At 43.3% G+C, this 16999-nt stretch overlaps 1 non-coding gene across 1 annotated transcript; it reads right to left on the reverse strand.

Moving 5' to 3' along the window:
• Positions 1-15887: 15887 nt before the first annotated feature.
• Trnas-cga (transfer RNA serine (anticodon CGA)) lies at positions 15888-15962 on the reverse strand. The gene has a single exon. It is a non-coding gene; the product is annotated as a tRNA-Ser (tRNA).
• Positions 15963-16999: the final 1037 nt, after the last annotated feature.

Consider the following 16999-nt stretch of genomic DNA (forward strand, 5'->3'; position numbering starts at 1 on the left):
ATTTCACATGTAAAACCGTTTATTGAAATATAATCAGTTTTTTAACTTTGTCTTTGCCATATAACTTTTCATTTTACATTTCTAGTATGCTTTGTCACACCGAGAAACTGTTAACATGCAACAATGTTTTGAAGTTAACTATACACTCTAGAATCTAGGGAACATTTTTAAACAGAAATAACGAATGCATTGTTATAGTGAACAGACGACACAGTGTTGTTATTTGTACATTCTTGCTTGTTAGTTGCACGATTACGTAACGACTATAAAGCTCACATACTTAGAACATTTACCAGTATTGCTAATGAGATTTTAATGCAACATTTTGGTTTACTTGAAAATACATTCTGGATTTAAAGTACTTTCTGTGAGATACCAGATGACACAGTGGTTAGTTTATGTGACAGCTACACGATTTTATCACGACGCTACTAATGAGTGACAGTTTACAATGTTGCTTTTGCAGTTTATCTGTTTTATATCTGCACAATTTTTCTGAATTTTTCTGGAAAGTAAAACATGTTTTAGTAGTAACGTTTGTGGTATAGCTACAATGAGACAGCCTTTTCTGTAGCACAACAATACGTACAGTACAGTACTTACTTCATCACGGCAATAAGCGTAATAACTAAGACATCTATACGCAAAGCATTTCAATTTCGTTTATCATGAGGTAAGTACATTGACTTCTGCAGAACTTAGCTTTCGGAGGACAATAACTACGACAGTTCCACCGAGATTGTCTTACAGCAAGACGCACTTTTAGCGCTACAGGACACGCATTAAACCATTTATTTTTCAACATATTTGAATTACAAAGAAAGTTTTCCGTGATACATTTCATTCCATTGCTGTAATCTGTAACACCTGAGGATATAATTACATTAATCCTCAGGGGGGTACACGCTTACTTTGTGTACCATGTGTTTGGGAAGCACAAGGAGCCCTAGCTAATTGGTATTTGCTTACACAACTTTACACATCGGTACCATATTTCTCTAACAAATAAATTACACAGCTATCTGGTTATTTAACTGAGAGAGACAAACATTTATTTTACTACATCAGTGACACATGTTTACGTAATTACACTGTTGGATAACTTTACACTTACGAAATTGTATTTTGTCTGTACTTCGTGAACTGTTCATATTTTTTCGGAACCATTGTGATACTATGAGAGCTTTGAATGACATATTTGGTATGGGATCATGATTTTTAAAGTACGTTTGAGGTAGGTGACACTTTTGACATGAGCAGAGAATTTTTTTTAGGTTTTGAAATTATTGGAGGAAGCTACGACGATTTTGAGAGTTGACTGAGGTGTTACGATGTTATTATTACGATGACTATGTGTATTATGCTGTTGAGGTATGTTTATCATCAATAAGCTGATGCTTTATAAGGAATTTGGTTATGCTACATATTTATTATGATGAAATATTGAAGATGTGTCTATGAATATGTATATGTGTAATAAGGTAAGGAATGATGAGTAGAGGTTAGGGACTCTGGTTTGTGAAAAAGGTTGTTGGAAACCAAGAATCGTACTTTAAGAGTTATGAAATGTATGTAAATGCGTGAATGTATTACAATGCCGACGAAAATTTTTGGACACTGTTATATCAATAGGTTTTTGTTTCTACTGATATGTGAATTTTTTTTTATATGAGACTGCCACTGTAGCGGAAACTGGTGTCGTAAATATTTCGATAAGACAGTTAGGTGACCACCTGCACATAATGCGTCGTGGGCACCCAGCTGCGCGACAACCGCCTGACAAAAAGAAAGCCATTAGTGTGTACCTTTCAGAGACACAGGTAAAAAAAAAAAGAAGAGGCCATTATCCTCGCTATTGACATTCATTCCTTTGTAGAACACATCGCAAATACGACACGCTCAAACTTGAAAATATATTATATTGTGGAGCTCTTAATTTATGATATTTACTAAAATGCCTAATGAAACAATGAGAAACATTACATGGCTATTGTCTTGCTAGTTGAGAGAAATGCCATATGGATTGCTTTATATATTTATTTACTCATTTTGTTTGATATCTAGTTTCTATCTGCACTGCAGCATTGGTTAAAATAAAATGTAATAGATGTACTAATATCACTATTTTCTGTCCACAGACCCAGTAAAGAATCATTTTATGATGTACTTTCTTGGAAAAGAGAGCACAAATAGACATTTCCCTTCACAGGAATTGCAAAAATGATTTTTTTACGATTTGGTAACTTATCTGCTAGCGTATGTTCTCGTGATGCATCACTCTAGTGTTAAGATGTGACATAGGTATTAAACATTTTTATGTAATATTTTTTCTCCTTCAGCTTTGTCATGTTTAAATATAAGTTATTACATTTATTGCTGCTTGCTTTGCTTACCTGCACCTTTTTTTTCATTGCTGTTTGTATTAATTGTTTTGTGCTGCTGCATTGCCTCGTCCCTTAGTTAAGCATCTGAGCTCAGTAGATTTAAGTTAGCTTAAGAGGGGTTAGCCTATATAAGAGAATGAGTTGCGATGGATTTGAAGAAATGCACTGAGAGGTTATATGAGTAAAGTACAGAAAGCATGTATAGATAGGACTTTTTGGAAATAATGAAGAACGAAGGGAGATCTCCGAGAAGTAAAGAAAGTTTTGTTTGCAAAATACTGCAGTAAAACAAACCCTGCCCTTTCCTTGTGTTATCCCACTATGTGTTTGTGTACCCTTGTGTATTTATGTTCTTCCTGACTTTATATGTTTATCTGATAAGACTTACATTGCAGAATTTTTCTAATACTAAGCTACATTCACTATGATGGGGAATACTGTTATCCTCAAATATAATTTGCATTAATAACATGCTATTTACTTTGTAAAGATGTTTACACATTATTTATTTTGTTTTGTTTTAATGCTCATGTGTGAAGTTGATGTTTCAAAAGTTATTCTGATCTTTTATGTATGTGCTTATATCGTAATTTTTGTAATACTGAAGTATTTGTTATTTCAATTCTTTTGTAAAGCCCTTATTACTACAAATGTTATCCGTATTGTTATGTTATTTAATGATGTATCTTGTACCTTTGTTATTGTATTCTTATGTTATAAAATTGTAATTGACACCAGTTCATCAAATTAAGTAACTCGTAAATTACATTTCACTGCACACATTTCTGTTGTTCATAGTATATGCACAATATGTGAGAAGTAGGGACTGATAGTGTTTGCACGTGTGTTAATAATTCAGCAAGGGACTGGATAACAGCATTGTTGGTTCTAAGGACATTTCAAACAATTTTTGTGAGTGCACAAGTGGTGGTTATAGACTTGCTATATTATCCGCAAGACTCTTCAATGGTGATTGTGCGCCTGCACAGTCAAACAGATGGCTGCTGGCCATCTCTACAAGGACCACAGTGGGTCTACACCTTTTATGACTCACCAATACCATTATTTCTACAAGGACTACAGTGGGTCTACACCTTTGATGACACACCAATACATTTATTTCTACAAGGACTGCAGTGGGTCTGCACCTCTGGTGGCCCACCAATAGTAATCTCTACCAGGACTACAGTGGGTCTGCTCTGTGATGACCTACCTACCGATAGTCTTCAACGTCGACTGACTCTGCTGTGGCCCATTACCTGTCTGCATGTCGAGAGTCAGCACTTTCTTTCGTTGAAAGGACAATACTACTTCTTCAAGACTGCATGGAAATCCACTACTTCCGTGTGCATTTTCTTTTACTACTCAGACTTTGAGAAAAACACTGCAATTTTACTTTGATGAATGATCAGGACTGTCTTTATGGACTGTGAGAAAATTTTAGCTTTTGACCAACATTGTATCGATAAGTGTGTGCATTTCATTTATTTGTCATTGTAATTATGAAAAAAATTTTAAAATCTGTATTGGCCACTGCCCAAAACAATTTGTAAATTTTTTTGTGGGGAGCATGGGGGCTATGTAAGTAGGCTGTTTAGGTTTTTTTATTGGTAACACCGCCGCCACGTAGCGCTCTGTATAAAAATCACTGCCTGTGCCGTGTGCAGTCTGTGGCTGGTTTGCATTGTTGTCTGTCATTGTAGTGTTGGGCAGCGGCAGCTGGATGCTAACAGTGCGTAGCGTTGCGCAGTTGGAGGTGAGCCGCCAGCAGTGGTGGACGTGGGGAGAGAGATGGCGGAGTTTTGAAATTTGTAAGAATTGGTGTCATGAAATGATATATATATTATGAGTATTAAGGTAAATACATTGTTTGTTCTCTATTAAAATCTTTCATTTGCTAACTGTGCCTATCAGTAGTTTGAATCTTTTATTTAGCTGGCAGTAGTGGTCCTCACTGTATTGCAGTAATTCGAGTAACCAAGATTTTTGTGAGGTAAGTGATTTGTGAAACGTATAGGTTAATGTTAGTCAGGGCCATTCTTTCGTAGGGATTTTTGGAAGTCAGATTGCGTTGCGCTAAAAATATTGTGTGTCAGTTTAAGCACATTCGTGTATAATTGTTCAAAGAGGACGTTTCACATAGACCAGTCGTGTACAATTGTTCTATGGGGACGTTTCAAAACACATCCATGCTCGAGGCAGGATTCGAACCTGCGACCGTAGCAGTCGCGCGATTCCGGACTGAGCACCTAGAACTGCTCAGACACCAAGGGCGGCAGTTACACGACACTTACATATTGACCGACCCATCAGTCTGCTTCATCCCTCAAAGCTACCCATTCTTCTTCTAATATATTTCATTCCTCCATTCCTGCCATTTGTTCCCTTACGCTCTCCCTGAAACTCTGTACAATCTCTGGTATAGTCAGTTTATCCAGGTCCCATCGCTTTAAATTCCCACCTTTTTGCAGTTTCTTCAGTTTTAATCTACAGTTCATAACCAATAGATTTTGGTCAGAGTCCACATCTGCCCCTGGAAATGTCTTGCAATTTAAAACCTGGTTCCTAAATCTCCGCCTTACCATTATATAATCTATCTGATACCTATCTGTATATTGAGCAAGCAGTGAAGGAAATAAAAGAAAAATTGGGAGTAGGTACTAAAATACATGGAGAAGAAATAAAAACTTTGAGGTTCGCCGATGACATTGTAATTCTGTCAGAGACAGCAAAGGACTTGCAAGAGCAGTTGAACGGAATGGATAGTGTCTTGAAAGGAGGATATAAGATGAACACAACAAAAACAAAACGAGGATAATGGAATGTAGTCGAATAAAGTCCGGTGATGCTGAGAGAATTAGATTAGGAAATGAGACACTTAAAGTAGTAAAGGAGTTTTGCTATTTGAGGAGCAAATCGAGTACAGGTTTAAGTGTCAGGAAGCAGTTTCTGAAAGTATTTGTATTCAGTGTAGCCATGTATGGAAGCGAAACATGGACGATAAATAGTTTGGACAAGAAGAGAATAGAAGCTTTCGAAATTTGGTGCTACAGGAGAATGCTGAAGATTAGATAGATAGATCACATAACTAATGAGGAGATGTTGAATAGGATTGGGGAGAAGAGAAGTTTGTGGCACAAGTGGGCTAGAAGAAGGTATCGGTTGGTAGGACATGTTCTGAGGCATCAAGGGATCACCAATATAGTGTTGGAGGACAGCGTGGAGGGTAAAAATCCTAGAGGGAGACCAAGAGATGAATACACCAGGCAGATTCAGATGGATCTAGGTTGCAGTAGGTACTGGGAGATGAAGAAGCTTGCACAGTATAGAGTAGCATGGAGAGCTGCATCAAATCAGTCTCAGGACTGAAGACCACAACAACAATACATCAGTCTGCTGTGCTCGCTGAGCAAGACTGTTGAGAAGGTAATACTAAAACGCGTCACTTGGCACTGCAAAGCCAACGACACGCATTTCTGTTCACACGCAGACCGAAACTACTGCGCAAACATCAACACAGTAGACAGGTAACACTACATGCACGCCCAACACGTTTCCGAGAGAAAGTCAGATATCTCGGTGTCTGGCTGGACTGGAAACTTACATGGGGGGGACCACATCAAGTACGTTGCCAACAGAGCGCCCGCGAGGCTCAAACAACTCTACCCAATGCTCAACAGGGAAAGCGCACTGAATAGTAGGGTGTCGAGGTCCATGTACGTGACACTGGTTAGACCTCTGACAACGTACGCAGCTGCCGTCTGGGGATACGCAGCTCCCACACGACTGCGCCGCCGGCAGACCATACAGAGCAAAGTGCTACGAATCATTAGCAACGCTCCACGCTATACACGCACAGTGAATCTTCACAATGAATACCGCCTTCAAACCCTCAAGGAAGTATTCAAACAACACGCCTCACGACTACACAGGAACTCGAGACACTCGAACAATCCTTTCATCCTACTCTGGGAAACTACGATTACAACCAAAGGTATAAGCACAAGACAACCAAAGGTATAAGCATAAGACACTACTAGCTAGGGCAAAACCACCTATGGAAAGCTAACATACACCAACAAGCAGCAAACATCAGCAAAGCCCGTGCATATCAGCAACACTGTCTGGTGACTACCAGCTGCTATCAGAGCCGACCAACAGGCTGCAGCCGGAGGCCGAGAAGCTCGCACACTGAGGCACAAACAAACCGCCAATGTTACCCTACACTGAGGATCTGATATATTATCTATCGGACACAAAACGATGATGAACCTAACTGTTACAGGTATGCCGACGCTTCAACACCGGCACCCAGCGGCAGCCGCCGAGTAACGGCACCGCACAACGTCAAAGCTATCGACATACATGATACCCACTACTAACAGGGCCTACACTTTCATGATCTGTCGCAGGCAGCAAGACATCCGCTACTGCTCTTAGTAGCCGACCTAACTATCGCAGAAGTTTTTTTTCCCTTGGCTCTTGCCTTGGCACTTTTTTTCCTCTGCCCTTCAAACCGCTACCCTTCATTCGACTTTCGACCCGATCTATCTCCAGATGAGCACGTATTAACGGTTAACCTTAGCCAGACGTACGCAAACATCGCAGTACCCACATCCTGCGACACCTCACTGTAGCGAAAACTAACCCTTTTCCACGGATGGCAGTAAACCTTCTGAGTTGGCCATCATGCCGGTGGCGTGGACGAGTTATACCTCCAAAAAAGAAAAAAAAGTTGAAAGGACGAAAGTCCACGCGAGAGCGTTACACAGATGCTCGACAAACTCTAATGGCAGATGCTGCAAGAGAGGCGTTGTGCATCACGGAGAGGTTTACTGCTGACATCGCAGGAAGAGTTGGTCAACATGTCATTTCCTTCCACGAACGTCTCCCGAAATGTCCACAATGAGAAAATTCGAACTGGTACAGAGGCTAACCGAGAGTCATTCTTCCCACGCGCCATCCTCGCATAGGACAGGAAGAAAAAGCGGTCCGTCGTCAGGCCACAAGTGGCCCATCGGGACCATCCGACCGCCGTGTCATCCTCAGTCAAGGATGTGGATAGGAGGGGCGTGTGGTCAGCACACCGCTCTCCCAGACGTTATGCTGGTTTTATTTGACCGGAGCCGCCACTATTCTGTCGAGTAGCTCTTCGCTTGGCATCACGAGGCTGAGTGCACCCCGAAAAATGGCAACAGCGCATGGCGGCTGGATGGTCACCCATCCAAGTGCCGGCCACGACCGACATCGCTTAACTTCGGTGATCTCACGGGAACCGGTATTGAACAGGAAAGAGGAGGATCAATTAGTCGTAACAGAAGTACCCTCCGCCATGCCATGCCAGGTAGCTTGCGTAGTACCAATGTACATGTAAATAAATGTAATGCATTGCGCGATAATAGTCGGAGAGTTCTACTGTCGTCCGATTTCACTATTGGCATAAATCTCTGGAAACTGCAACAACCCTGAAATACACTCTAAGCAAAAAGAAAAAGAAAATCGACCTGACACGAAGGAATTATCCGAATAGGACGGAAATCTGCAGACAGATTTACATGTACAGACAAACAAATGTTTTCAGTTTCAGAAAAATTGGATGATTTATTCAAGAGAAAGAGGTTCATAAAATTGTGCACGTCAGTAATGCGTTGGTCCACCTGTAGTCGTTATGCAAACAGTTATTCGGCTTGGCATTGATTGACAGAGCTGCTGGATGCGCTCCTGGGAGGATGTGGTGCCAAACTCCGTCCAACTGGCGCGTCAGATTGTCAAAATCCCCAGGTGCCTGCAGAGTCCTGCCCACAATGCGGACACATCCGGTGACCTTGCAGGGTTTGGCAAGCAGGAGGAAGTCTCCCTGTGCTCAGCCGGGCATTATCTTGTTGAAATGTAAGATCGGGATGGCTTACTATGAACGACAGCTAAATGTAGCACAGGATATCGCCGACGTACCGCTGTGCCGCGGATCACAATCAAAGATGTCCTCAAACCATCGCTCCAGGTTCCCGGACCGTATGATGGGCTACAGCCTGGAATCTCACTGACAGGAGTGGAATCGTCTTCAGTGATGAGTCCCACTTGGAATTGTGCCTCGTTGACCAGCGAAGGCGTGTCTGGAGACGCCCCAGATAGCGATAATATACACTACTGGCAATTAAAATTGCTACCCCAAGAAGAAATGCAGTTGATAAACGGTTATTCATTGGACAAATATATTATACTAGAACTGACATGTGATTACATTTTCACGCAATTTGGGTGCATAGATCCTGAGAAATCAATACCCAGAACAACCACCTCTGGCCGCAATAACGGCCGTAATACGTCTGGGCATTGAGACAAACAGAGCTTGGATGGCGTGTACAGGTACAGCTGCCCATGCAGCTTCAACAAGATACCACAGTTCATCAAGAGTAGTGACTGGCGTATTGTGACGAGCCAGTTGCTCGGCCACCATTGACCAGACGTTTTCAATTGGTGAGAGATCTGGAGAATGTGCCGGCCAGGGCAGCAATCGAACATTTTCTGTATCCAGAAAGGCCCGTACAGCACCTGCAACATGCGGTCGTGCATTATCCTGCTGAAATGTAGGGTTTCGCAGGGATCGAATGAAGGGTAGAGTCACGGGTCGTAACACATCTGAAATGTAACGTACACTGTTCAAAGTGCCGTCAATGCGAAAAAGAGGTGACCGAGACGTGTAACCAATCTCACCCCATACCATCACACCAGTATAGCGATGACGAATACACGCTTCCAATGTGCGTTCACCAAACTCGGATGCGACCATCATGATGCTGTAAACAGAACCTGGATTCATCCGAAAAAATGACGTTTTGCCATTCGTGCACCCGGGTTCGTCGTCGAGTACACCATCGCAGGCGCTCCTGTCTGTGATGCAGCGTCAAGGGTAACCGCAGCCATGGTCTCCGAGCTGACAGTTCATGCTGCTGCAAACGTCGTCGAACTGTTCGTGTAGATAGTTGTTGTCTTGGAAACGTCCCCATCTGTTGACTCAGGGATCGAGACGTGGCTGCACGATCCGTTACAGCCATGCGGATAAGATGCCTGTGATCTCGACTGTTAGTGATACGCGGCCGTTGGGATCCAGCACGGCGTTCCGTATTATACTTCTGAACCCATCGATTCCATATTCTGCTAACAGACATTGGATCTCGACCAACGCGAGCAGCAATGTCGCTGTACGATAAACCGCAATCGCGATAGGCTACAATCCGACCTTTACCAAAGTCGGAAACGTGATGGTACGCATTTCTCCTCCTTACACGAGGCATCACAACAACATTTCATCAGGCAACGCCGGTGAACTGTTGTTTGTGTATCAGAAATCGGTTGGAAACTTTCCTCATGTCAGCACGTTGTAGGTGTCGCCACCAGCGCCAATCTGTCGGTTAAATTTCGCGTCTGTAGCACGTAATCTTCGTGGTGTAGCAATTTTAATGGCCAGTAGTGTATTATTATTATTGTTATTGTTACTATTACCACTACTACCACTAAAAGGAATTTTACTAAGTTCACACTCCACTCACAACATTAATATACTTCAAGCCACGGTACTTCATTTTCATCCTCATCCTGCAGTACGTTGTCTGCTGAAGTCCTGGGGCCGAGTGAACATATCCCTGGGGCGTATGCTTACATAGTGGCGATTTCTGGGAGAACGTTCTCCGGTAACTCGTAATCGTGACAGCAGTTACCAACCCGGTTAAGAGCAGCTCTCATTGTAATTATGGCGTTCACCATAATAGTAGTTAGTCTGTTACAGGGCGACGTTTTTGCCAAATTTAGTTCGCTTAAGGCCCTTTCCAACTCTGCACTGGACCATTGTAAAGTGAGAAGCATAACAGCCACATCTCCAGTGTGCTCCCTGCCGCCGTTGGATAAGCAGCTGCTGCAGCAAGTCGTATAACCCTAGCTTACTTATTTGTTACATAGTTTAATTAATTTCTTTGCGTGTTTTTGGGTACTTGCATTGTTTAATTCGTATATTTCGGGCGTATTATAGTATTTGAGGGTTGTAGCATCGCGCCTTAGTACCTGAATAGTGCAAATTTGCGTAGTCGTCTGTCTTCTGTTTTTGTTGTGAACGGCCAGTGTCGGTTGGCCAGTCAGTGTGCTTCCTGCCGCCGTTGGATAAGCAGCTGCAGCAGCAAGTCGTATAACCCTAGCTTACTTATTTGTTAGATAGTTTAATTAATTTCTTTGCGTGTTTTTGGGTACTTCCATTGTTTAATTCATATATTTCGGGCGTATTATAGTATTTGAGGGTTGTAGCATCGCGCCTTAGTACCTGAATAGTGCAAATTCTCGTAGGCGTCTGTCTTCTGTTTTTGTTGTGAACGGCCAGTGTCGGTTGGCCAGTCAGTGTGCTCCCTGCCGCCGTTGGATAAGCAGCTGCTGCAGCAAGTCGTATAACCCTAGCTTACTTATTTGTTAGATAGTTTAATTAATTTCTTTGCGTGTTTTTGGGTACTTCCATTGTTTAATTCATATATTTCGGGCGTATTATAGTATTTGAGGGTTGTAGCATCGCGCCTTAGTACCTGAATAGTGCAAATTCTCGTAGGCGTCTGTCTTCTGTTTTTGTTGTGAACGGCCAGTGTCGGTTGGCCAGTCAGTGTGCTCCCTGCCGCCGTTGGATAAGCAGCTGCAGCAGCAAGTCGTATAACCCTAGCTTACTTATTTGTTAGATAGTTTAATTAATTTCTTTGCGTGTTTTTGGGTACTTCCATTGTTTAATTCATATATTTCGGGCGTATTATAGTATTTGAGGGTTGTAGCATCGCGCCTTAGTCCCTGAATAGTGCAAATTCGCGTAGTCGTCTGTCTTCTGTTTTTGTTGTGAACGGCCAGTGTCGGTTGGCCAGTCAGTGTGCTCCCTGCCGCCGTTGGATAAGCAGCTGCTGCAGCAAGTCGTATAACCCTAGCTTACTTATTTGTTACATAGTTTAATTAATTTCTTTGCGTGTTTTTGGGTACTTGCATTGTTTAATTCATATATTTCGGGCGTATTATAGTATTTGACAGTTGTAGCATCGCGCTTTAGTGTTTACTTCGTAGATTCTTATTTAAATTGCGTGTGAGTTTCGTATAGGAGGTGCAATTTCGAGTTTTAGTTACTGTAATCGTAAATTCAGCAGACTGTAGCGCAGTCGTTAGGCATTTGTACAGGTTAGTTGATACATTCTTTGCGTGTTCCGCTTGCGTTATCTAGGCACGGACTCGTGTTTCGGTAACTGTTGTTAAACATCGATTAGAATGGACAGGGACTGCGATTGCTGTATTCGGATGAGGGCTGACTTGACATCCCTTCGCTCACAGCTGCAATCGGCGCTGACTTCGGTCGCGCAGCTTGAGGCTGTTGCCAATGGGCACCACTGTGGAGAGCCGGACTCGGGTATCACGGGGATGTCAACCTCGTCCCGTCTGACCCCAGATCGGTCTGCCGCTGTGGTTGCCCCGGTTGCTGCCCGCAGTGGGGCTGAGCCCTCGCCTGTGGTTGATTGGGAGGTCGTTCCAAGGCGTGGCAGGCAGCGAAAGGCGTCCCCGGAGGCTGATCAGAAAGCCTCCCCGGTGCGTCTGACAAACCGGTTTCAGGAACTGTCTCTGGCTGAGCCAGATGCAGCTGCCTGCCCTGTTTCAGAGGATCATTCTCAGCCTTCAAGGTCCGGGCAATCGCAGAGGGTGGGCTTATTGGTAGTTGGGAGCTCCAGTGTTAGGTACGTAATGGGGCGCCTTAGGGATATGGCGGCTAAGGAGGGGAAGAAATCCAGTGTGCACTCCGTGTGCATTCCGGGAGGAGTCATTCCTGATGTGGAAAGGGTCCTTCCGGATGCCATGAAGAGCACAGGGTGCAGCCAGCTGCAGGTGGTGGCACATGTCGGCACTAATGACGTGTGTCGCTTTGGATCTGAGGAAATTCTCTCTGGATTCCAGCGGCTATCTGATTTGGTGAAGGCTGCCGGTCTTGCTTACGAGATGAAGGCAGAGCTCACCATCTGCAGCATCGTTGACAGAACCGACTGCAGACCTTTGGTGCAGAGCCGGGTGGAGGGTCTGAATCAGAGGCTCAGACGGTTTTGCGACCGTATTGGCTGCAGATTCCTTGACTTGCGCCATAGGGTGGTGGGGTTTCGGGTTCCGCTGAATAGGTCAGGAGTTCACTACACTCAGCTGGCGGCTACACGGGTAGCGGAGGCTGTGTGGCGTGGACTGGGCGGTTTTTTTAGGTTAGAAGGCCTCGGGAAAGTGCGGGATGGGCTGCAATGTCAAAGGGTGCTTGGCAATTACAGGACGTGCTTGGATCAAGGAACAGTCGGAATTATAGTTGTAAACTGTTGTAGTTGCGCTGGAAAAGTCCCTGAGCTTCAAGCGCTAATAGAAAGCACGGAAGCTGATATCGTTATAGGTACAGAAAGCTGGCTAAAGCCTGAAATAAGTTCTGCAGAAATTTTTACGAAGTCTCAGACGGTGTTCAGGAAAGATAGATTAGGCAGAATTGGTGGTGGAGTGTTGGTGTCTGTCAGTAGTGGTTTATCTTGTAGTGAAGTCGAAGTAGATACTCTGTGCGAATTGGTGTGGGTGGAGGTTATACTTAACAGCCGAATTAAGTTAATAATTGGCTCCTTCTACCGACCCCCAGACTCCGATGATACAGTTGCGGAACAGTTCAGAGAAAGTTTGAGTCTCGTAACAAATAAATACCCCACTCATACGGTTATAGTTGGTGGGGACTTCAACCTACCCTCGGTATGTTGGCAAAAATACTTGTTCAAAACCGGTGGTAGGCACAAAACGTCTTCCGAGATTGTCCTAAATGCATTCTCCGAAAATTATTTAGAGCAGTTAGTCCACGAACCCACGCGAATTGTAAATGGTTGCGAAAACACACTTGACCTCTTGGCCACAAACAATCCAGAGCTGATAGAGAGCATCATGACTGATACAGGGATTAGTGATCACAAGGTCATTGTAGCTAGGCTCAATACCATTTCTTCCAAATCCATCAGAAACAAACGCAAAATAATTTTATTTAAAAAATCGGATAAAGTACCACTAGAAGCCTTCCTAAAAGACAATTTCCATTCCTTCCGAACTGACTATGCGAATGTAGACGAGATGTGGCTCAAATTCAAAGATATAGTAGCAACAGCAATTGAGATATTCATACCTCATAAATTGGTAAGAGATGGAACGGATCCCCCGTGGTACACAAAAAAGGTCCGAACGCTGTTGCAGAGGCAACGGAAAAAGCATGCGAAGTTCAGAAGAACGCGAAATCCTGAAGATGGGCTAAAATTTACAGACGCGCGAAATTTGGCACGTACTTCGATGCGAGATGCCTTTAATAGGTTCCACAACGAAACATTGTCTCGAAATTTGGTAGAAAATCCGAAGAAATTCTGGTCGTATGTAAAGTACACAAGCGGCAAGACGCAGTCAATACCTTCGCTGCGCAGTGCCGATGGTACTGTTATCGACGACTGCGCCGCTAAAGCGGAGTTATTGAACGCAGTTTTCCGAAATTCCTTCACCAGGGAAGACGAATGGAATATTCCAGAATTTGAAACACGAACATCTGCTAGCATGAGTTTCTTAGAAGTAGATACCTTAGGGGTTGCGAAGCAACTCAAATCGCTTGATACGGGCAAGTCTTCAGGTCCAGATTGTATACCGATTAGGTTCCTTTCAGATTACGCTGATACTATAGCTCCCTACTCAGCACTCATATACAACCGCTCGCTCACCGATAGATCTGTACCTACAGATTGGAAAATTGCGCAGGTCGCACCAGTGTTCAAGAAGGGTAGTAGGAGTAATCCATTTAACTACAGACCTATATCATTGACGTCGGTTTGCAGTAGGGTTTTGGAGCATATACTGTATTCAAACATTATGAATCACCTCGAAGGGAACGATCTATTGACACGTAATCAGCATGGCTTCAGAAAACATCGCTCTTGTGCAACTAGCTCTTTATTCGCACGAAGTAATGGCCGCTATCGACAGGGGATCTCAAGTTGATTCCGTATTTCTAGATTTCCGGAAAGCTTTTGACACCGTTCCTCACAAGCGACTTCTAATCAAGCTGCGGAGCTATGGGGTATCGTCTCAGTTGTGCGACTGGATTCGTGATTTCCTGTCAGGAAGGTCGCAGTTCGTAGTAATAGACGGCAAATCATCGAGTCAAACTGAAGTGATATCAGGTGTTCCCCAGGGAAGCGTCCTGGGACCTCTACTGTTCCTGATCTATATAAATGACCTGGGTGACAATCTGAGCAGTTCTCTTAGGTTGTTCGCAGATGATGCTGTAATTTACCGTCTAGTAAGGTCATCCGAAGACCAGTATCAGCTGCAAAGCGATTTAGAAAAGATTGCTGTATGGTGTGTCAGGTGGCAGTTGACGCTAAATAACGAAAAGTGAGAGATGATCCACATGAGTTCCAAAAGAAATCCGTTGGAATTCGATTACTCGATAAATAGTACAATTCTCAAGGCTGTCAATTCAACTAAGTACCTGGGTGTTAATATTACAAACAACTTCAGTTGGAAGGACCACATAGATAATATTGTCGGGAAGGCGAGCCAAAGGTTGCGTTTCATTGGCAGGACACTTAGAAGATGCAACAAGTCCACTAAAGAGACAGCTTACACTACACTCGTTCGTCCTCTGTTAGAATATTGCTGCGCGTTGTGGGATCCTTACCAGGTGGGATTGACGGAGGACATCGAGAGGGTGCAAAGAAGGGCAGCTCGTTTTGTATTATCGCGTTATAGGGGAGAGAGTGTGGCAGATATGATACACGAGTTGGGATGGAAGTCATTACAGCATAGACGTTTTTCGTCGCGGCGAGACCTTTTTACGAAATTTCAGTCACCAACTTTCTCTTCCGAATGCGAAAATATTTTGTTGAGCCCAACCTACATAGGTAGGAATGATCATCAAAATAAAATAAGAGAAATCAGAGCTCGAACAGAAAGGTTTAGGTGTTCGTTTTTCCCGCTCGCTGTTCGGGAGTGGAATAGTAGAGAGATAGTATGATTGTGGTTCGATGAACCCTCTGCCAAGCACTTAAATGTGAATTGCAGAGTAGTCATGTAGATGTAGATGAGAGTTCTCGGAAAGGATTTAAGCCGCTAGAATCTCTGTATGACCTAATTTCATTCCAGAACGCCGCAATATTGTCTATTCGTTTCCATTGGACAGTAGTGACCTTGGACCACTGAAAATCAATTTTTGTTACTGTACTGTCTGACAAACGCATTTCCTTAATCAGCGATACTATTGGTTCTTTAATCACTCTCAAGAATACATTTTTGACAACAAAAATTCCAAATTCCGGGGCAAAGTTACAGCTGCGGCATAAGATACCGCCAGCTACACGTGATGGTAGACGCTTGGAATTAAGACAAAAAGAACCTCTCTTTTCAAATTCTGATAAACACAGTTATTGATGAAACTTCCGGGCAGATTAAAACCGTGTGCCGGGCCGAGACTCGAACTCGGGACCTTTGCCTTTCGCGGGCAAGTGCTCTACCAACTGAGCTACCCAAGCACGACTCACGGCCCGTCCTCACAGCTTCACTTCTGCCAGTATCACGTCTCCTACCAGTTATTGATGTCTACAATAACTGCTGCATTGTTAGTACCCAAACCGCGCATTAAATGAATGTTCAAGCCGTACTCATTAAGCAAAGTTTTCAAACCATTGGTGACTGCCATTGTGTTGCCTTCCTCTAACTCAACCATTCCCACGAACGTGGAAACAATGCGACCTTGTGCCCCAGGAAAGCATATGACACACGCAGCTAACAATTTACTGGCACTAATGTCTCTAGATTCATCCAAAAGTGCACTGAAATATCCGCCTTCTATGTCCTTCTTCAGACTGGCCTTGAAATGTGGGTAAAGAATGTTATTCATCACACCACTACACTTGTTTCTATGCAAACGCATCTGAGAGACATGGTCAGCACCTATAAAAGACCTTTTTGAAAGGCTGCAGAGGTGATCCACAGATCTTATTGCGAAATGGTTAGCCACGAATAAACATAATGCAGCTTAGGCGACAGAAACTTCATTGGACTGCCTAACTACATGTGGATCTAGTTTCAACTGCCCCTGTATAGAAAAGGGTGCAGTAGCTTTTACATGCTTATTGGTTTTTGAATGATTCAATAAATCCGACAGATGCGAATTTAAATTGCACTGGCAAAATCGACATCGCACACTTGAAGGATCGGCGGGTATCTCAAGTAGTCAGTCTTCCAATCGTTTATTGCTAAACCACTCTTTTCTAAACTTTTGGGTGTATTTTTTGTACTTTTGCTTCGACATTTTGATGAGACAACTAATAAAAAAGTAAAGAAAATCACTGATTACAACGCGATTAACTGCACAAAAATCATTAATAATTCAACACTATGCATTGAACCGACTTCGGTCCACGGTAACTTGTAACTGCCATGCTAAAAGCAAAGAATTAAGACTGGAAAGGATTGTTCTCTCGTGTTGAGGCACGGGAAACACTATATCGAAATCTGATTATTAAGACTTAGCTGGAGCCATATTGTTGCCAATTTAAGATTTTTCA

Source organism: Schistocerca gregaria, chromosome 8 (assembly GCF_023897955.1).
Source record: "Schistocerca gregaria isolate iqSchGreg1 chromosome 8, iqSchGreg1.2, whole genome shotgun sequence".
NCBI lineage: Eukaryota > Metazoa > Arthropoda > Insecta > Orthoptera > Acrididae > Schistocerca > Schistocerca gregaria.